Source organism: Macrotis lagotis, chromosome 1 (genome assembly GCF_037893015.1).
Source record: "Macrotis lagotis isolate mMagLag1 chromosome 1, bilby.v1.9.chrom.fasta, whole genome shotgun sequence".
Taxonomy (NCBI): Eukaryota; Metazoa; Chordata; class Mammalia; order Peramelemorphia; family Peramelidae; genus Macrotis; species Macrotis lagotis.
This window is the reverse complement of record NC_133658.1, coordinates 924,813,032-924,834,179: the sequence shown is the minus strand read 5'-3', so window position 1 is coordinate 924,834,179 and position 21,148 is coordinate 924,813,032. Positions and strand designations below refer to the sequence as shown.

At 42.0% G+C, this 21,148-nt stretch overlaps 1 long non-coding RNA gene and 1 pseudogene across 1 annotated transcript; both read left to right on the top strand.

Moving 5' to 3' along the window:
- Window positions 1–7,289: 7,289 nt before the first annotated feature.
- On the top strand, window positions 7,290–12,339 carry LOC141510035 (uncharacterized). Its single transcript, XR_012474764.1, has 3 exons — window positions 7,290–8,177; window positions 10,843–10,918; window positions 11,263–12,339. It is a non-coding gene; the product is annotated as an uncharacterized LOC141510035 (long non-coding RNA).
- Window positions 12,340–16,852: 4,513 nt separating this feature from the next.
- LOC141509942 (phosphoglycerate kinase 1-like) lies at window positions 16,853–19,481 on the top strand (annotated as a pseudogene).
- The last annotated feature ends 1,667 nt before the right edge of the window (window positions 19,482–21,148 follow it).

Genomic DNA, 21,148 nt, shown 5'->3' with positions numbered 1-21,148 from the left:
AGCACATATGTAATTCTCTTCTGGTTAATTTTCCCTGATCTTGCTTCTGGCATTAGCACCAGCTCTGAACTCCATCTAGGGTCATTTGAATCCCTGTGGGATCCTGGGTTCTCCAGAAGACAAGCATGTTGGCAGGAGGCAGATATGTCCTTAGCAATGGGGGAGCTCAGGACACACAAGGTCCTAGTAATACCATAGGTGAGGGATACCATGGCAACTTCCCTCTGGGATCTCCCATAATGTATTGTATATGCCTTCCACATACATGGAAGCTTGTAGGCTGAATCCTCCACTACAAAGAAAGCTCCTTAAGGGAGGGGTCATGTGATTTCTCTTTCTTAGTATCTCCAGCATTTAGCATCATGACTCCCACTTGGTAATATATTTATGAATGCTTACTGACTAATTGGTTGAGGTCTCCATAATCCTATGTAGTTGGTGATGATGGGTGAGAGTTAGTGGGGGTAATCAATTCAGGACTAGTCCTAGGAGTTAAGGGAAATAGTTCCTTCTGCTCTTTGCTGCCAGCTGCCCCTCCATGACATCTGGGCTCCTGATGCAAGTTGTGCCCCCTTTGTAGAGGAGATCCCCTTGTTCTCTTAGGGAAAGACACATAGCTAGTTTTTCACTTAATCCTGTCTGAATCGATTTTGTTTTCAGTTCTGGATGCCACATTTGGGAGGAGCCATTGAAAAAATAAGAGAATATTCAAAGAAGGATATTTCCCTAGGTGAAGAAAATGCCCTCCTTCCAGAGGACCCAGAGGGTCCCTAATTCCTTTCCACCTTTGGTACAGTGGATCAGAAGATCAGGGCAACTTTAGAGCCATCTGGTCAACCCTCTATCACTTTGCAGAGAGAAGAAATGAGATTTAGAGAAATGAAATAATTTGAGCAGTGTTCACATTGTAAGAAAGTGTTGGAGTCAGGATTTGAACCCAACTCTTCTGATTCAAAATTCAGTGACCTTTCAAGTGTCAGTAATTTTTTTTTTATTGAGGAGGGTTTGCCCTTCAGCCTCCCCTCTCTATGAACAAGCCCGGGATTCAGAGACATCACTTGTTTACTCTGTCAGTTACTTATTTCATTCACACTAGATTGACTACTGAGGGTAAATGAAAGGGTGACATAGTCCTTGACTTCAAGGACCTTCCATTCTTTTAAAAAGATGAGACATGTATTGGAGAGAGACAGATGACTCTAGGGATTGGGTGCAGAGCCCCAGGAATTAGATTTCCATAATCTTACCAGTAGCAATAGACTTGAGGATTTGCTCTCAGGAGACCAGGGTTCCCACTTTGTGTTGGAACTAACACTGTGACATCCTCTCTGTCAGATGTTCGAGAGTCTCTGCAGGTCTCAGGTGCCTCTTGTCAAATGAGAATAACAATTCTTTGGTGAGTTACCCTGAGGGGATGTTGTCAGGAAAGTGCTTTTGTAAATTTTAAAGCTCCACAAAGATGTGGCACCTCTGGGTTATTTGTCTTGTTTTTCTTATCCCCAACAAAATGGGACCATAGATGCCAAGTCTTTTGCAGACCTTCAACCTTCATGTAAAAGTGAGCAAGCCTCAGATATCATCATTGCCCACTGTCTGAACAAAGATGGGGGTAGGGTGATGCAGCACTTTGGAGAGTACTGGTGAGCTGGTCCAGAGCATCTCCAAGGCTCCTTCCCTTTCCCTCCACTGATCTGGATTCCATGAACTTAGAGTAAAAACCAAAAACTCTACATAATCATTTTCCTTTAAAGTTCAGTTTTGTTCTGGGGGTGGCTAGGTGGCACAATGGATAGAGCACTGGCCCTGGAGTCAGGAGGACCTGAGTTCAAATTTGACCTCAGACACTTAATAATTGCCCAGCTGTGTGACTTTGGGCAAGTCACTTAACCCCATTGTCTTAAATAAATAAAAAAAAAGTTCTGTTTTGTTCTAATTTAAGCATTTTAAATCATGATTCTGAGAAGGTGCCATAAGTTTTACTAGACTTGCTGGCGAAAGGGACCCATGAAATGCAGAAAAAAATTGGAGGACCCCTGCTCTGGAACTTCTGATCCTAAATTGTTGATTTGTACTCATGCTTAGTATGTTGGTGCTGAGGGATCTAAATGAATTTGTTTTCTCCATCATTACCACCAGAAGAAGGTTATAATTGAAGAAAAGTGGGCCGACAGGTGTCTTTCCAAAGGTACTGAGAGGGAGGCTTTGTCACCCTGTCTCCACTCCTGATGATATGGAGATTGCTCTACACAGTTCTATTAGCTGTCTTCTGGTGTGTCTCTGGGGAATTGGGATGTGATGTAGCAATGGAAGCTGAGTGGTATAACTGAATGAAGACTGTGTGTGGGGGCAGACCACCTACCCACTTCCCAAAGGTGGGGTCAAATTTAAAATACTGGAACCATGGAAATTGTTACCTTCATCATCACCATCATCATCACCACCACCACCACCATCATCATCATCATCATCATCATCATCATCATCATCATCATCATCATCATCATCATCATTCTCCCTAATCTTGTGCCTGTTCAGGAATTCATGGTAGGTGAAGACAGAACCTGATTCTTTTAGCAATGGTTAGGGAAGAAGTAAGATGGTGGGAAAGAGGGGGTGTTGAGTCCACTAGGAGACAAACGCAGACAAGCACCAATGTGGTGAATAAGCTGGTTTGTTTATTGATCACAGGATACATACTTTTATACTCTCCACTTACATAATCACTTACATAAGCGTTTTAGCAAGCACTTTTCACATGCATACCATACATTTCCTTGTGTTTGTCTTAGGTAAATGTTTTGAGAACCAAGCAGTGTTTTGAGAACCAAAGTGCAGAATGTTTTGAGAACCGAAGTGCAGAATGTTTTGAGAACAGTGCAGAAGGTTTTTTCTCAGAATGTGCTTTCTTATCTGAGCCCTGGAGTACATCTTGTTTGCTCAGACATGTAGCTACTCCCTTATCTAAGCTCTGAAGTACATCTTGCTTGTTAAGGCATGTAACTATTTCTGTGTTAACCCTTCATAACCCTTGGCCTGAAGCACATAAGATGCCACAAGGGGGACCATCTTCTTTATCATCATATAGAGGGCAGGGGTTGTTCAGTTCTTGATATTCCCACTTGCGGGGGTCCAGCCTCCGCGGAGTCCTTGGAACCTGACAGGAGGGATAGAGTCGGCAAAATGAGTTGAGTCAACAAGTGGGTATAGGCAGGAGCAGGTTGACTGACTGTCAGCTGCTTGGATTTATTTTTTATAGTTTCAGAATCCTGTATGTTTCAAGCAAGCAAGCAAGCTGAGATCATTTCCTTGCTTGCAAGAGTGTACAATTTTCATCATCAATCATATAGTTCATATGGTTACAAGTTTTAATCATGTGATTACAAGTTTAAGCAATAATCATATAGTTAATTGATTTCTTATCCCTACTTGGACCACAATGACCTTAACCTGTCTGTTACCTTTTTTATTCCAACATTGTATGATTGTTGATTCATTTAAAGTTATTAATTAAGCAATTCTTTTAATGGAAAGTTTTTTATATTTTTTGTGTAGGTAATGTTTTTCGATACACTTCCTTAACCATCTGTAGTGAGGGTCTTTATGCTTGTCCACCCATCCGTTAACTCTTACAATAACCAATTTTTCTTTCTAGCCCAGTTGGTAGAAGCCACAGTTTCTGTGACTATTTTATTCTTTCCCATGAAACTAAGGCTGCTGGAGGTCACATATCAGTCACCTGTACTAACTATTTTCTCACCATCTTTTTCATATATTCCTCTGTATGGTAAGGGGGGAAAAACTATTAATTTCCCTGGAATTCTATCTGACCCATCTTGTATCTTTTCCCTATATATATTCTGGTATCTCCTTGGAATTCCCAGTGCTGGGTTTTCCAGAGATTTCATAATGTTGAAGCCTTTTGTATGCCTCAGGAAGAGGCAGTCCTGTTAAATTTGGACAGAGTTCACAAGCTCTTTTATTCAAGGAATTTTTCTGAAATCCTTGTTTTATAGTCATTTCAGTATTAGGGTGAGTAAATATTGTAATCAATAATAAACCTAGAAATATTGGTATCCATGAAATCCCTATATGTATTGAAGAAGGAAATGTTGTTCCATCAGGCAGTGTGACTGCCTTGAGTCTCCTTGCTGCGACTGTGTCAAACAGCTTACAGACCCTGGCTCCCAACACCCACTCAAATGATTAATCAGAAATCATTGCATTGCATCTATTTTTTTTTTTTTTAGGCTTTTGCAAGGCAAGTGGGGTTAAGTGGCTTGCCCAAGGCCATATAGCGAGGTCATTATTAAGTGTCTGAGGCCAATTTGAACTCAGGTATTCCGGACTCCAGGGCCAGTGCTCTATCCACTGTGCCACCTAGCCACCACCATTGCATCTATTTTTGTTTCCAAAATTTTAAAAATGCAAAAAAGGCATGAACTCAAGGAAATTGCAATCTAATAGGGAAAATAAGATGCAAATAAATAATACAAAGTAAGTTATGCACAGGGTAATTAGGAAATAATAAAAAAGGAAAACACTGAATTAAGGGGACTTAGGGAAGACTTCCAGTGGAAGGTAGAATTTTAATACTGTTTCAGGAGGCCAGAGAGATCAGTAGTCAGAGCAGATGAGGTAGATCACCCTAGACATGCTGGCCAACCCAAGAAAATGGAAGGAGCTGAGAAATGGAGCACCACATAACAGCAGGAGGCTAGTCTCACTGGCCTGGATTGAAGAGTATGTGTTAGGAAGTAAAGCGTAAAAAATGACTTGGAAAGGTAGGAGGGGTCTGAAGGGCTTTGCATGCCAAACAGAGCATTTCATATTTGCTCCTGGAGACCACAGAAAGCCGTATGATCAGACCTGTGCTTTAGGAAAATTACTTTATTGACTGAATGGGAACTGAATTGGAGTGGGGGGCACTGGAGGCACTCAGACCCTTCCTGCAGGTTATGATCAGAATTCAGGAGTGATGTAATGGAAGCCTCTGGCAAGGTGGTGGCACCATCAGAGGAGAGAATGATATGTGAGAGATATTGCAAAGTGAAATCATCAGATCCTGCCAACAACTTAACCATGGGGGCTGGTGTTGGGGAAAGATAGTGAGGAATCTAGGAAAGCTTTTAGCATGAGAGCCCGAGGAAGTGGGAAGATAGTGGTGTCCTTGATAGTGATAGCGAAGGTGGGGGATGGGGTTTAGGAGGAACGACAATGAGCTCAGTTAAGTTGCAGAACATCCACTTTGAGATACCAAGCAGCTAGAGATCTGAAATGGGATAGCAGAGAGGCTGAGGAAGGACAGATAGACCTGAGAATTGTAGTCGAAGAGATGATTGTTAAAGCCACCCAAGTTGTTGAGATCATCCAGTGATCTATATAGAAAGAGAAGAGAAAAAATTCCAGCATAGAGCCTGTGGCACACCTAAGAGAGGTGGGAAGAGATTGAGAAGGGAAATGTTTGTGTGCGTGTGTGTGTGTGTGTGTGTGCGCGCGCGCGAGAGAGAGAGAGAGAGAGAGAGAGAGAGAGAGAGAGAGAGAAAAACAGAGGCACAGACACCAAGAGAGACAGAGACACACAGAGACAGAGACAGAGAGAGACACACAGACAGACAGAAAGAGACAGAGAAACAGAGACAGAGACACACACACACAGACAGAGACAGAGAGACAAATATACAGAGAAACAGAGAAATAGAGAGCCACACAGAGACAGAGAGACAGAGACAGAGAGACAGAAAGAGACACAGAGAGAGAGAGAGACAGACACACACACACAGACAGAGTCACTGAGGGGAGAGAGAGTGATAAGACACAGACAGAGACAGAGAGACAGAGACAGAGACAGATAGACACAGAGACAGACAGATGGAGAGACAGAGGAGACAGATACAGAGACAGAGAGGAAAGAGAGGAGAGGTTGGGAGAAAGAGGAGAGAGGAAGACAGAGACACTGTGACAGATCCAGAGAGACAAAGAGACACAAAGAGAGAGACACACACAAAGAGACAGATCCAAAAGTCTACAGAGGAAACAGAAGAGAATGATCATCAACACTTTCAAAGGTTGCAGAATGATCAAGGAGCATGAGGAGAGGGGAAAGGACTATAGATCTGGCAACTTGGAGATCCTTAGTGACTTTGGAGAGAGCAGTTTTGGTAAGTGATAATGTTGGAAGCCAGATTAGAAGGGGTTAAGAAGAGAATGAGAGGAGAGAAGGGGGGGGGGGTGTTATCTATTGCAGCAGGCATCTTTGAGAAGTTTAGGAGCAAAGGACAGAGGAAACAAAGGATGAGTTAGTGGAGATAGAAGGATCAAGTGAGAATTTTCTTGAAGATGAGGGAGACGTGGCTATGTTTCTAGGGGAGGAACCAAAGAGAGGGAGAGAATGAAAATAAATGGCAGAGTGGGGATGTCAGGAGTCAATTGGTTAGAGGAAATTGGCTAGAAAGAATGGCATTGCAGGAGCAGATAGAGTTGGCTTTTGTCAGCCATGTGAGAGAGGGTTGAAGGGGCAGGAAGTGACAGAAGGCATCCGAGTGGTAGGAAGTGAAGAAGATAAAAGAAGAAGCTCTTGTGGATGACCTCAATGGGTTTTATGGTATAATATGAAGCAAATACCTCACCTGAGAGGAAAACACAGTATTTGGCACATAGGTAAATAATTCTTAAATAACTCTTGTTGAGATAAACTGAAAGGACTTGTTGTAAGAGACTTGTGGGGCTTAGAATGACCCTCTATGAAGGAAGGAAGTTGGTGGACAAGATCCCATTCCTATTCCTGATTCTGAAATTCTCAATGGGAGGGAAGGGAGATCAAGTCCCCAACTTTTCAACATCCTCCTTTTTTTGGGGGGGGAATCCTACAGAGATCCCTGTGATAAGTTGCTTAGTCATTTCTATAAAGAGATGCCCATAAGGATGTCACAGGTTTCTTTTTTTCTTAGGTAGACACACACACACACACACACACACACACACACACACACACACACACACAAATACATGCAAAAAAGGCAATTAAGGAGAAAGATGAAATTCTGCTACCTCAGAACTAAAATAATTGGAAGAACATAGAGAAATGAAAAACCTTTTAATAGATTACTATATGCCAAGGACTATAAATACAAAACATAAGTCAATACAATGTCTAGTCACATGGAGTTTACATAGTAATGGGGAAGATAATGCATTCAGAGGAGTGGGGGAGGGCAGGAAAAGGGCATTTTGGTCCAGAAGGCTCCAAGGATGGTGAGTGGGGCATAAAGAAATAGTTGGACACAGTCCATTCGGAACAGTGGCTGAGATGATTTGTTCCTGGTGTTTAGTTCCACATCAGGAGAAGGGAGGGGCAGGTCATGCTGCTGGTTTGGGGGTTGCTGAAAGGAAGTTGTGAAGGAGCTGATCAGAGAGGAGGAAGTGAAGGTGGCGGGAACATTTCTGCAATGATGGTGTAGGTGAGACAGTCACCAATCAGGAGAAGGGCATAGGATGGAAGTTCCTGAGGTCTCAGTCTGATGGAGGAGGAGGCTGTGGAGGAAATGTTTGGAGAGGAGTCCATGGGAAGGTGTTGCTGGAGGGAAGCGGTGAGGACTGGAAGAAGAACAGGGTTTGAAGGGCTTGAGGATCAAGGACCTCAGGATGTCACAGGGATCATGTCAGGGGAGTGCTAGGCAACCAGGAAGTTTACTCATGGAATCATTATGATCCATGTCTCTGACAAGGAAGTGAAGACCTGTGGGGGCAGAGCTTCGGTCCTTGGAGACAGAAATAAGTATGAAGGGGCAGAGTTAGGAGCAAGACACTCAAAGCTGATGTTGCCCCATTCTCTTTCTCTCTTCCCATCAATGACCCAAGTTCCTATGATCACCCAGAACATTTCTATTACACACAGAAACATCTGGTAGAGGGAGCATGACTCTTCTCATCCTGATATTCTGGTGTGGAGGGTGATCACCCATCTGACTTACTGACTAGTTTCTCTTCCAGGAACCTTTAAAAAACTTCAATCTGGGCAAAACCATGCTCTGTAGTTGTGCCAAGCACTGATATGACTCTCCATTACTGGGCGGTACAATCAAGTTGCCAGGAGATAACATTCACTCTGTTGAAGACAGGGACAACTGAATATTATTCTCAGAATTCTGCAGTGAAAGAAACTGTTTTCCCTTCCATTTGTGAGTCTGAAACATGCTGGGAGCTAAACTGTATTTACTTTAAGAAGATAGACTGAAAGAGGAAGTCAGAGGCTAGTGATACCCTGGATTTGGTAGTGACATCAGGGACCCATCAAAGATAAAAGCACTCTGTGGAGAGAGTCTGCACTTTAGTCTTCCTTCAAGGTGTGAGAGGACCTGAAGGAAATGAGATTCTCTTACTCCAGTCTGGAACATAGGAATGGGAAATGAGACTGAACATGTGTTTGGGGACTGCAGTAGAGTCATTGGGGTTCGGAGTTAGAAAGGTCCTTACCATTTACATGTCATATTCATCAGTCATAAACAAACAAAATGAGATTCCAAGCAGTGGATAAGGTTGGCAGAGACCATAGAGCAAGCATTGGACTAAGGGCCCTTGACTTCCAAACTATTCTCTGACCCTTAGTCTTAGGATGGATTTCAGGTCTATCTCTGGTTCCCTAGATATAAGATGGGAATAAAGGAAGGGCAGGTGAATACTCAGAATTGACCTTCCCCCCACCCCCGAGTTCTCATATGTGAGAAACAGGAAGGTGGGGAAGGCCTTGAAACAGAAGGGTCTCTTTCTTAGATTTATACTATCAGAGTTTGAAGGGACCTTGGTGGTAATCTTTCAATCGCCTCCTTTCAAAATCAGAAACTGAAGATTTAATCCAGGTCATAGCACAGGTGACAAAGACTGGCATTCAACCCAGATATTCTCCTTCCAAGCAAGTGTTTTCCCCATAGCACCAGTCTTAAGGCTGGGTGGGATTGTGCCTTGGTTAGTCTAACTGGATCATTTGAGACATGATGAGAAATTTGGGCCCAGAGAGGGGAAGGGTCATTTTCTAGAACCCATGACTGAGTGTAGCAAAAAATATGAGCCTTCAGCTCTGGTATTCTGTCTCTTGGTCTGGCTAGGTTTTATATATTTCAGTTTTTTTTCTCTTCCCCAGGTTCTCTTCCCAAGCCCTCCTTCTTGGCTCACCCAAATCTTGAAGTGGGACTGGTGGGAAGTGTGAGTCTGAGGTGCAACCTGCCACCATCAGGCTCATCCCTGGAAAGTATGATGTTTATTTTGTTGAAGGCTGGGAGTCCAGAACCTGTCTGGCCTCCCAAACCAACAAAGATGTCAGCTGAATTTTCCCTCCAGTCTGTGAGAGTCCAGGATGTAGTCCAGATGCTTTAGATGCATCTACTATGAGAAAAAGATCCTGCCTAGGCCTCCATACCCAGTGAGTCCCTGAGAATCTGTCTGATAGAGGGAACCAGGGCTCCAACATCATGAGCAGAGAGATCAAAATTCACTAAGATATGATTGGAAAGGGGCATTATAAGGGGCTAGTGTGTGCAGCATCCTCCAGGATGAAGCTGACCTGAAGGGCAACTGGGGAGCCACATGGGAAATGTGAAAGAGATAATCTCATTCAACATCCCAAAACTCAGAGTTCCAGGGATTCCTTGAATCTTTCCTTTTCTGTCAGTGATATCCAGTGAAAATGAGTTACCCAGAGAAGGGAATTTCCAAGGTGGGCCGGTATGAAAAGAGACTTAGAAACTGGTTTGGGAGATCTTCTCTGGTTGCCATCCCTAGATCCCTTATAGTGATCAGCCTGTGGTTTATACTTTGACTTCCAGATTACCTGACCAAACCTTTCCTTATGATCCAGTCTGACTCCATGATATCTCTGGAAGGGAATGTGGTATTTATTGTCAGACAACCACCTGTGACACCAGATTCACTCTATGCAAGGAGAAAGAGGAGATATTTGTTAAGACAGTCAATTCTACCCAGGACAAGGGTGACTGTTTCATCACTGCCATGACCAAAACCCATGCTGGGAGCCATAGGTGTAACTATCACCCTGGATGGAGTAACTCCATCCCTTCAGAATTCAGTGGTCCTTTGGAATCTTTAGTGACTGGTGAGGAGGAATTGATTGATAGAGCCTCAAGGGGGAGAGAAATTTCTGTAGTGACTGATGCTGTTATGTTTACAGGTCAGAACCAATTCTTCACATTGGTCCCTAGTACAGAGCCAGTTGCCCTTCAGTACTTTCTCAGGTTCCTTCAGGATGAACATATGTGTGACCTGTTGCTTGGAAATCCCCCCTACCCCAAATTCTGAGCTTGATTCTTTGCCTTTTACTCATGTTGGGAGTGCTTTGGGAGAAGAGGTAGCATAATACAGCAATAAGAAAATTTATTGAAATTATGAGAGAAAAGTCAACAACTTTTTAATATCCTTTGAGACAGAGATTTCATGACCAGGCATATATATATATATATATATATATATATATATATATATATATATATATATATATATATAAAATGTCAATCCATAAAGAAAAATCCTAAATGGAAGAAATAGTTCATAACTGCACTGTCTTAATAGTTAAAAATACCCCAGATAACACAATCTATTCCTTTCGATGCATAATGCATGGTTGTTGGTTGGCTTATAGACATCCAATCTGGTTTCCAGGTGAAAGTGATTCATTTTTTTTTTGGAAAAAGGTAGGCTAGATGGTCTTGGATGGAGAGGTGAGGAAACTCTAGTTCTTCATGTTTTGGGATTCTGGGACAACTCTTGAGGAGAAATGTCCATGATGAAGGTTCATATGAGGTAATATGCTTCTCATTTTCTCATTCCACTAAGTGACATAACCCAAACTCCAACCTCGACCTTGATCTCTCCATTCCAAACCTTCGACCATCCAAAGAAGAAGTCACATGTAAGCGGTCTGAGTTGAAAGGAAACTGGATCCTGGGGGGTTGGGGCTAATACGGGAGCTTGTGAGAGTTTATGACATTTAGTCTTGATCATAGGATAAGTGATAGTGAGTGGCACCCAGGTCAGATGTTCTCCCTCCAAAGACAGTGTTTTTCCCATAGCACCATTCTTCAAGCTGCCTTGGTTAGTCCAACTGTGTCATTTAAGACAGGATGAGGAATTTGGACCCAAAGAGGGGAAGGGTCATTCACTGAGTAGCAACAGAGATAAACCTTCAACTCAGGTATTCTATCTCTTGGTCTGGTGGGGTTTTGTTCATTTGTTTATTTTGTTTTTCTTTCCTAGATTCTCTCCCTAGGTCCTCCTTCTTGGCCCTCCCTAGTGCTGAGGTGGCCCTTGGGAGAAGTGTGGGGCTGAGGTGCATTATGCTACCAGTAAACTCATCCCTGGGAAGTATGTTTATTTTGCTGAAGGCAGGAAGTCTAGAACCTGTCAATTCCCCAAACCAGCAAAGAAACCAGCAGAATTTCCTCTCCAGTCTATTGAGAATACAAGATGCAGGGTACTAAAGATGCATTTACTATGAGAAGACCCCACTTAAGGCCTCAAAGACCAGTGAACCCCTAAATATCTGCTTCACAGGTAAGTGAGGGAACCAGGCTCCAATGTTGAGAGTCACTAAAGGAGGCTTGGGAGGAGGCATTATAAAGGTTGCATTTATACAGGATCCTCTACGGATGCAACCTGCATGGAGAATTACAGGGAAGATGTAGGAAGTGATCAACTCAGTTACTGTCCCATCACTACAAGTTCCAAGAATCTCTTGAAGGCTTTCTTTTCTCCCTGTGAAATCCTGTGGAAGTGAGTGTGGGGGAGGGAGCTAGAAAGAGAGACATTAACAGGTCTAGGGAATCTTTCCCTGGTTGTCAGTCCTGAATCCCTTAGATGGACCTTTGTGAGAACCCAGCCTGTGGTTTGTGCTTTGCTTTCCAGACTACCTGACAAAACCCTTTCTGATGGTCCAGCCCAGCTCCATCATTTCTCTAGGAGAGAATGTGATATTCTATTGTCAGACAGCAACTTGTGGCACCAGATTCATTCTATATAAGGAGGAAGAGGAGATGCTTATTAAGTCAGTCAATTCTCCCCAAGACAAGGGTAAATTCCTCATCACCACTGTGACCAAAATCCATGCTGGGAGCTACAGGTGTTTCTATCACACTGGAAGGACCAACTCTACCCCATCTGAGTTCAGTGATCCCTTGGAGCTTTTAGTGATCGGTTAGGGAGAATTGCTTGCTAGAACCTCAGGATAGAGTAATGAAATACGGGAGGAATGTGGTAGGAGTAAGGTAGAGACTTTTCTCTAGTCTGTGGGAGGAGATGACAATGAGCTTGTTTTGGATAAGGAGGCCCCTTCTAGACCCTAGAACAGGAAAATCAAAGTTCTTCTCAACCTCAGGAACATCTTTAACCTCTGAAACCATCTTCATCATAACCCTCAGTTGTGTCATCGTCCTTCTCTTCCTGGTCTTCCTAAGCTACTTTCTCAATTGTTTCAATGAATATTGAAAGAAAGGGATAAACCCCCTGGGGTGAGTGAGGAACCAGGTAGGCGAGGACAGAATTCCCTGAACTAATTTTATTCTTTTTCTCTTTAAAGTGGTTGCTCATGGAAAGACTCCAAGAAGGTAAAGAGACTCATTTCATCCTCTCAGACTACCAGGAGCCTAACCCTGAGAAGTCAATCTAAGCTTTCATCACTGGATGGAGTAACCCTTGTGGAGAAAAATCTATGATGAAGTTAATTACAGGGTAACATGTCCCTGATTTTTCTCTTTCCATATAGGGACCTTAGACCTTGGATTTTCTATTCCATTCAACCTAGAACACCCCAAGAAGAAGTCACATGTAAGTGGTCTGGGGAACAAAGGGACAGGCACAAAAAAGATAAGGAAGGAAGGAGAGATAGAGGATAATGAAATTCACCAAATGAAAGACAGTGATCTGAGAGCCCATAAAACACCATATCCTGATGAACGTCCAATCTAACTTCCTCTTATGTCTTGGATGAAAGTAAAATGAATTTTTTAAATTATGAGAATATGGTCTCATATCTCAGGTCAAAGCCTTATGAGTGGGTCCCAGAATGTTCTGGGTGATTGGTGGGAATGGTACTGGACTACAAGGTCATGGTTCCCTTAGTTAAGTTTGCCTGGACAATTATGATGACAGGGACATAGAACTGACCATATTTCTTCATCTCAGGGAATTTGAGTTTAGGAGGAAACAATATATTATAAACAATAGAGAATATAGACAAGAAGAGAGACCAGGTCTAAGGAATCTCTGAGAAAATCAATGCTCATTCTTTCCCCCCACCTCTGTTCTCTGACCTCTAGATATATTCATCAGGCAACAGGGACCTTGGGGAAGGATTCAACCTTCCTGCATTTATGATCAAAAAAGATCCCTGTGTTGGGATCAAGAATTTTGTATCAAACCCAGGAACCTTCCTCACAAGTCCCCTAAAGAAACTTGTGTGGACCACCTGATTTTCTAGATTCAGTGATTTCAAGATTTTCTATGGCAGGGTCAAGGTTTTCTCTATGCAAAGAGATAGGAGAACCCCATGGGAACAAGAAGTATCATCTAGATTGATGATGAATTCTCCACGACCAATGTGACACTAGACCCTCTGAGGATTAGTGTTTGATTCTATCACCTTGAAACCAGCAGTCCCACAAAGACACAGTCAGAGATCCTTCAGGGCTTGTACTGAAAGGGGAAATGCATGCAAGCCTCCTTAAAAGGGGAAGCATCTTGTTCTCAAAGTAGGGGAAGTAACTCCCAAGACTTTGCTTTGACTAGTGAAATAGCAAGATTAAAGATAGCAGAGATTTCTTCTCCCCATTCTCTTCCATTATCCTGTGATCTTGTTGGCCATTTATGGGTCCCTGTACATGTATATTAACCTGGGAGAATCCTGTCAGAACTTTTTTTTTATAACATGCATTTTTCCATGCATGTTTCAGAGAGAAACATCTCTGGGTACATGTAAAACTAGGAGGAAAAATTCAGATTCGCAGAGATGGGTTGCTGCCATCTTGTACCTGAACAGTACTTATGTAGGTGGATGATGGTCATAATAGCCGAGGAAGGTGTCATATCAAGGGTTACATCAGGATATTAGGTCACATCAGAAATATCTCTTCACAACTCAATGATCATAAGACTTTTAATGCTGAGCTTGGAAGCAGATCTCTGATACTAACAGTGTTATCTGAGGCACTCGAGCTAGCTCAACCTTAGTTTTTTTAACTCTAAAATCAGGATATAATTGTTTCCAGGATTATTGTGATGATCAAATCAAATGAGGTAATATATTAAACAGTGGTCAAAGTTTTTTGCAAACCTTAAAGCTCTATAGAAATACCAACTATTATTTTCTTTTTATTTATTTTTCTTTTTTTAAAATTTATTTTTATTAAAGATATTATTTGAGTTTTACAATCCCCCTCCCTCAATCTTACTTCCACCCCACCCCACGGAAAGCAATCTGTCAATCTTTACTTTGTTTCCGTGTTGTACCTTGATCCAAATTGGGTGTGATGAGAGAGAAATCATATCCTTAAAGCCAACTATCACCTTCTCACAAGCAATTTGGTAGTGTCAAATTGATATTTCCATAATATTTAGCATTCCTTTGACTATATCCATTTCAAGCATTGGCACTGAATTATGGTCCAACATGACCCACAATGCATGATACATGTGAGTTCCCTTTGGAGAGAGCAGCAGAAGATGATGGACAGCACTGTTGATAAATCATTTGGACAACACTCTATTTGAGAAAGCCTGCTCAGTCCACTAGATGCCTCTGATAGAGCATATTAGTTGTCACTTTGTGTCAAGTACCCTCTATTGGCTATCTAATAAACTCTACTTTCTAAGTATATTTTCTATTGGCTATACTTTCTATATTAACTAAGCTATCTAATTATTTAGTTAGCTGAGTAATTAATTAGTTAGGTACCAATCTGCTTCTCTAGGGGCTTACAGAAAACATCTGTTGTGCTAAATATGGGCTGCCCCTCCAGGCATCCTCTAGGACATATATACAGATTAGATTCGTGTGCACTCTCTATCACTGTCATAAACAGAAAAACACATATTCCTTATGGAACCTATCTGTGTTAAAAAATTCCATTCCTGTTGAGGATCCTCTGAATGATCTCATCCAAAGACAAAAGTTTTGAGGTCATCATCAATGACACTATCTAAAAACAATCTAAGATTCTGTGGAAGCTATGAAATCATGAGGTTGAGAGAGACTCTTCTCCTCTCATGGAGCCTTTTGGAGGCAGCATCCTGAGTGAGAATAATTGGGATAACATGCCAGAGTGCACAGGAAAGAGGTTTCTAGTAATAGATTGCCAAAATGGAGGGGAGGTAAGTTACTTTTCCTCTTGTTGAAGCATATTTTGGGTCCTGAAGCAGAAGTCTTATTTAGACCCATATACATGAATAGACCTGAGGTTTATGGAAATCACTTTAGTGAATGAATGGAGGGTGGATTTGAATTAGCAGAGACTGGAGACAGATTGACCCACCAGCAGCTATTATGATAGTTCAGGCATAAGAAGATGAGATTCTGCACCAGGGTGGGAGTAGTGTCAGAGGAGAGAAGGGTGTATATTCAAGAAATCTTACACACATGAAATCCATAGGCCTTGGTACCATATTGGATATGGTGGGTGAGAGTGAGGAATTCAGAATGATTCCTAGTTTGGGAGCCTGAGGGACTGGGGGGTTGGTGCCTTTCTCAACAGCAATATGGAAGGTAGGACAGGCAAAGAGCTTAGGGTAAAAGATGAGTTCTATTCTGGATATGTTGGATTTCAGACATTTTCTAGCTATCCATTTAGAGATGTCTAAAAGGCAATGGGAGATGTGAGACTAGAGGGGTTAAACACCAAGTGAAAATATGTGGTCTATTCTTGTGGAAGGAACAGAAAGAAGGTCAGTGTGCTTGGATATTTGAGTATGTGGAGGAGTCAGTTGTGTCAGAAATAAGGTTTATTCATTTGGGGCCTGGCTTTGGGGATAAGAAGAGGAGTTGATTCCTATCACTACCTCCTAACTGCAGACTAAGGGCTTCCTCAGTTCTTCTTTTCATCCATCCAAGACTTGGTTACTTAATACAGAATTGAGAGTCCCATTTGTCCATATTCACTACCTTTCTCTGCCTTGGTAAGACTAGCTTGGAAGGGGGAGAACATCATTTGTCTCACATATAAGGACAAGGAATGTGGTAAGAACTGGAATGTGCTCCATGGAGTGTCCTTATGTGGCAAAAGGGAGGCAGAAGAGATATCTTTAGTTTCTTCTCCCCCCCCCCCCCCCCCGCCTTCTTCATGAGAAACCTGATTCCTTTTTAGGAGAAGCAGGCAATTGGGGCCACAAGCTCAGCCACTTTGCTCTCTTCAGAGCGAGGGGATATAGAAATAGCAATGTAACTGTCAGTTCTCTTAAATATTGTTAGTCTAGGAGATATGGTTTCAAGTTCATGCTAACTTCTTGTCATTGTTTCATTAATTGGTAGGAAGCAGAACCCTGAGTTTTGTCCCTAAGGCTGTACTCTTCCCATCAATTACTATTTCCTTAGTAAGCATACATAGCAATCATCAAAGGATTTATCCAATAGATTTGTCTAACCAATTTATCCAATCTATATATCTAATTCATAATAAAAACAGAAATCAGAGAAAGTTTGCATAGCAATGTGCTGACCAATACAAAGTGAGGGAGTTCTCTCATTGGTATTGAAATAACTTAGCTCAAATAAGAGCAAAAGAAAGAAGAAATAGGGAAATTTTCCCAAAAGAAAAATTCCCTGAATTCTGTAATTTAACAATCTAAGGATACGTACGTGATGGAGACAGTGAGACCCTTTCATGTCTGTATCCTCCCAGAAGATACTTGAAGTATCAACCTGAAGTACCCTCTCTCTCGAAGCTGGAAGTCTGAAGAGATTTGAACAACTCAAACGCTCTAAAGGACTCTCTTTTCTTGCCTCCAGCCACAGGACATGTGTTGCAGAGCTGCTCGGGTGAGTCTGGGTGAAAGATCAGTTTATGACTTAAAGCCCAGGCTTAGGTGACCCTTGAGCTGAAGGCTCTCCATGGAATTCTGCTGTGATAACACAATTGTGTCATCCATGGCCTCACTTATGTGATAGCCCTGTATCCCAATGTTTTGGCCTGGGTTACATCCTGCTAGGTTACATCCCGTGCAAGATATGTCATTGCTTTATCTTGTATGCTAATTTTGTGGTTTTCTGCCATAAAGAACTGTTTGATACTGTGAATAAAGGGCTCTGGCTCTGCTAGCTGTCCTTCTAGCATCCCCACCCAAGTGCACATGTGTTTCATTTCTCTCCTGAGCCGAATTAATCCCCTGCAGGTCAGGGGAACTCAACAGACCTCCACCAAGAACCAGAGGTTCTATGCCAATGGGCTTTGGGTTAAAGAAATAATTAGGGCTGGCCTGAGTTCAGTATGTTTAAGGAGAGCAAGGGCCAGGTCACAGTTCTCTCTTCCGAAGCATGGGAAGCATTAAGATTCTTGCTCCTGTCTCCATCACAGCCATTTTCTGACTCACATAAATTTTTGTTAATGCAATATCAGCCAATCCTAGTGTCCCTGTAGGGCCCTGATTTGATGATATAGGCAGTGGATGCAGAGAGATCAGAAATTTTCCCGCATGGGTACACAAGAACACATGGGTACATAAACCCCTATAGAGCTTCAGGCAGGCATAGTCCTGCAAATTCTTCACTGTTTAAGTTTACTTTGCTAGGGTTTGGGGCTGAGGAATGAGAATGTCAATCTCTGTTGTCCACCACGAGGGAATTTTAATGGGGGAGAATAAAGAAAAGAATAAGAAAGCTTTATAAACTGTACTGATCCCCCCAACCTTGTCCTCTCCTGGATGTTGGCTCAATTCTTATACAGTTGTGCTTGCCCAGATCTTAGGGGAAATTGCCCAGCTTCAGGAAGAAGTCATTTCCCAGATGGATTGACTGGTCCTGGGAAAAGTATTAAGCCATCATCCCTGCTCAGTCCCATTTGCCCCTTTGCCTGAGATCTACGGATAGCCTTCCCTCATGCTCCATTATCTTTTCCTGTTTATTCCCCTTGTAACTTCTCCTTGTGTCCAGGACAGATAATGTCATTTGTTCTATCAATGGATCCCAACACTTCTAAAGATAAAGAGTGGATATTCTTTATAGATTATACTTCCTTCTGTGCTTGGTCAACAGTATTCTTTGACAATGCAAATATTTTTGGACTATCCTGACCATGACGATCTAGCCTCCTCCCCACCCCTGCCATTTTTTCCCTAAGTGACTTAACAAGCTGTTGAGGGAGGTATGGGTCGACAAATCAATGTCCTCTGAATCACTAGACTTCTCAACACATCATTTCCCCAATCTGTGCAATTATCCTCAGATTCTGAGTGGACCCCTCCACCTCTTATTCAGTTTTCTGACCTCTTCTCCCCTGAGGGCCTTCAGAAGGCCTGTTTAGTAGAGCTAAAGGAAGTCAATAATATCCTTTTATCCCATTCTCCCTTCACCATCCTCAGTGTCAAGATCCAGACTGCCAACATTTGAAAGAAAGAGTGCTGGATTTTTTTTGTTAGGGGATTGGATTTAAATCCTGGCTTTTCCTGCTACTGTTTGTATGAGTTTGCTTAATATTGATTATAATAAGGGTTGGCATTTATATATAAACTAATACCTGAAAATACTTTACATATATTAATTCATTTACTGTCCATAATGATGCTGGAAGGCAAGTACTATTACTATTTCCACTTTGCAGATGAGGGATAAGGAGACAACCTTATCAGAGAATCAAGGCTGCTGTTCCTAACATCAGTTACTGCTTGGACTGTGGTACCAAGGCCATTGTTCTGATGAGCCACTCGGAACAACCTGTTGATATTCCCATACTTGACAAATTCTTCTTGGAGAATCAAATCCTTCCTGGGCAAAGATATTCAATTCCTGAAGGATTGTGTTGAGAAAACCCACACTAATTCACCTGAGAGTTGTGTCATTTTGCTGGAGAATCTTCACTACAATGTAGAAGAGGAAGAATAAGAAGGAAAAGGCAAAGATACTTCTGGGAACAAGATCAAAGCTGAGCCAGCCAAAGTAGAAGCCTTCCAAACACCCCTCTTTAAGCTGGGGAATGTCTATGTCAGTGATGCTTTTGGTACTACCCATAGCTCCATGGTAAAAATGAATCTGCCTCAGAAGGCATCTGCTTTTCTCCTGAGCAAGGAGCTAACTTACTTTGCCAAGGCCCTGGAGAACCCAGAGAGGCCTCTCTTGGTCATCTTGGGCAGAGCTAAATTTGCTGACAAAATCCAGTTGAACAACAATACGCTAGACAAAGTCAATGATCATTGATTGTGGAATGAGTTTCATTTTTCTCAAGGTGCTCAACGACACGGAGATCAAACTCGATAGCCAAGACTGAGAAGAATGGTGTCATGAAAAGTGGACAGATCTGATGAGCACGTCGGGACCGGCCAAGCCTCATCGGCCTTTGACATTTCTGCTGGATTTGGACTGGGATCTCGAGAGCAGCAAGAAGTGCACAGAAGCTTTGACCTAGGCCAAATAGATGGTGTGAAATGGACCTGTTGGAGTACTTGAATGTGAAACATTTGTTGGGAGATCCCATGAGCTAATGAACAATGGGGTGGAGGTCACCAAGAGGGGCTGCATCACTAAAATGGGTGGTGCTGATACTACCCCTCGCTGTGCCAAATGGAACAAGGAGGACAAAGTCAGGTTATGTAAGCACTGAGGGTGGTGCCAGTCTAGAGATTCTTCCCTTGGGGGCATCCCTGAGCAATGTCTAATGAATGCCTCTTTTCTGGTTCTTGTGCACAACCCTTCCGGAATGACTCTGAAGTGCTTCCTATCCCTTTTCTTAGCATTGGACAAATTTCTCCCTCAAGACTCAACCAGAAAATAGAGCCCTGCATTTCCTGGTTGGGTCTGTTGTCAGATGTCACTTGAACTTATTTAGTGTCGAAACAAATCATTGCTGTGATCTGTAGAGGACAACAATGTATATAGACACACATGTGCATGTACAATGTACACACATGTACATATGTTTATATACATTGTTGTATTATATACATGTTTGTAAACACATGTATATATGTATACATATATTTATATTTTGCCTTTCGAAAGAAAAAAGTTAAAACTCCTTAGTCATATACTCTTGAAATAGTTTTTTTTTGAACTTTGTCAGCAGCTGTTATTGTCATCCTTACACAGCTGGAAACAAGAAGAACCTCTATTTGGTGTGGGAGTGTGAGGTTGACCTATTAAATAAACATTTCATAAACTACCAGCTCAAAAAAACATTGGTTAATGACTGTCCATTTTAACTGGTCTTCAGTAAACATTACTTGGTTGTATTTCTTCCTATGTCTTCTCTGACCCTAAACTTGGAATCTCTGCTGATGTTTTTGGCCTTTATTTCCCACCTCATCACTGCATTATACCTACAATGAATTCGTTTCTTTTCCTCTTCTCTTATTCGGAGCTAGACATCATCTCCAAGAAGGATTGTGACTGATCCCATGGTTTGAGTAAGTGATCCCCCTTGGTCTTGGATGAAACTTTGCTTGTTATTATCAGTTTTCTCATTTTTTCTTGAACTCAATTGTAGATTCGTAGATTTTTGTTTCCTTTTCTGTGGTATAATGTAAAATTTGTTCCATGGTATTGTTATAGAATCCTAATTTTATTGTATTTTAATTAGAAAATCTAACAGCCCCCCACTCCCCACCAATTTTACCCTTTAATCTTTAAGATTTGATATGTCCTAGTGGGTAATTAAGTATAGTCTAGGTATCATGTGCCACTCAGTTCTTTCCAAAATCAACTAATCAATCCGCCAGCTCTTAATATAAGCAAGACAACAGGATGAGTGTTAGGAATGCAAAGAAAAAAAAATTGCCTCATCCACTAGAAGCTTACGGTGGAATGACAAAGAAAACCATGCACATGAATAAGCTTTAAGGAAGCTGTAGAATCCAACAAAACATTGCAAATACTAGAAGTAAACTAGGTATGGCATTTACTAAATAGAACTGCTAAAAATGTACATATTTTCAGGACCACGTGGAGCCT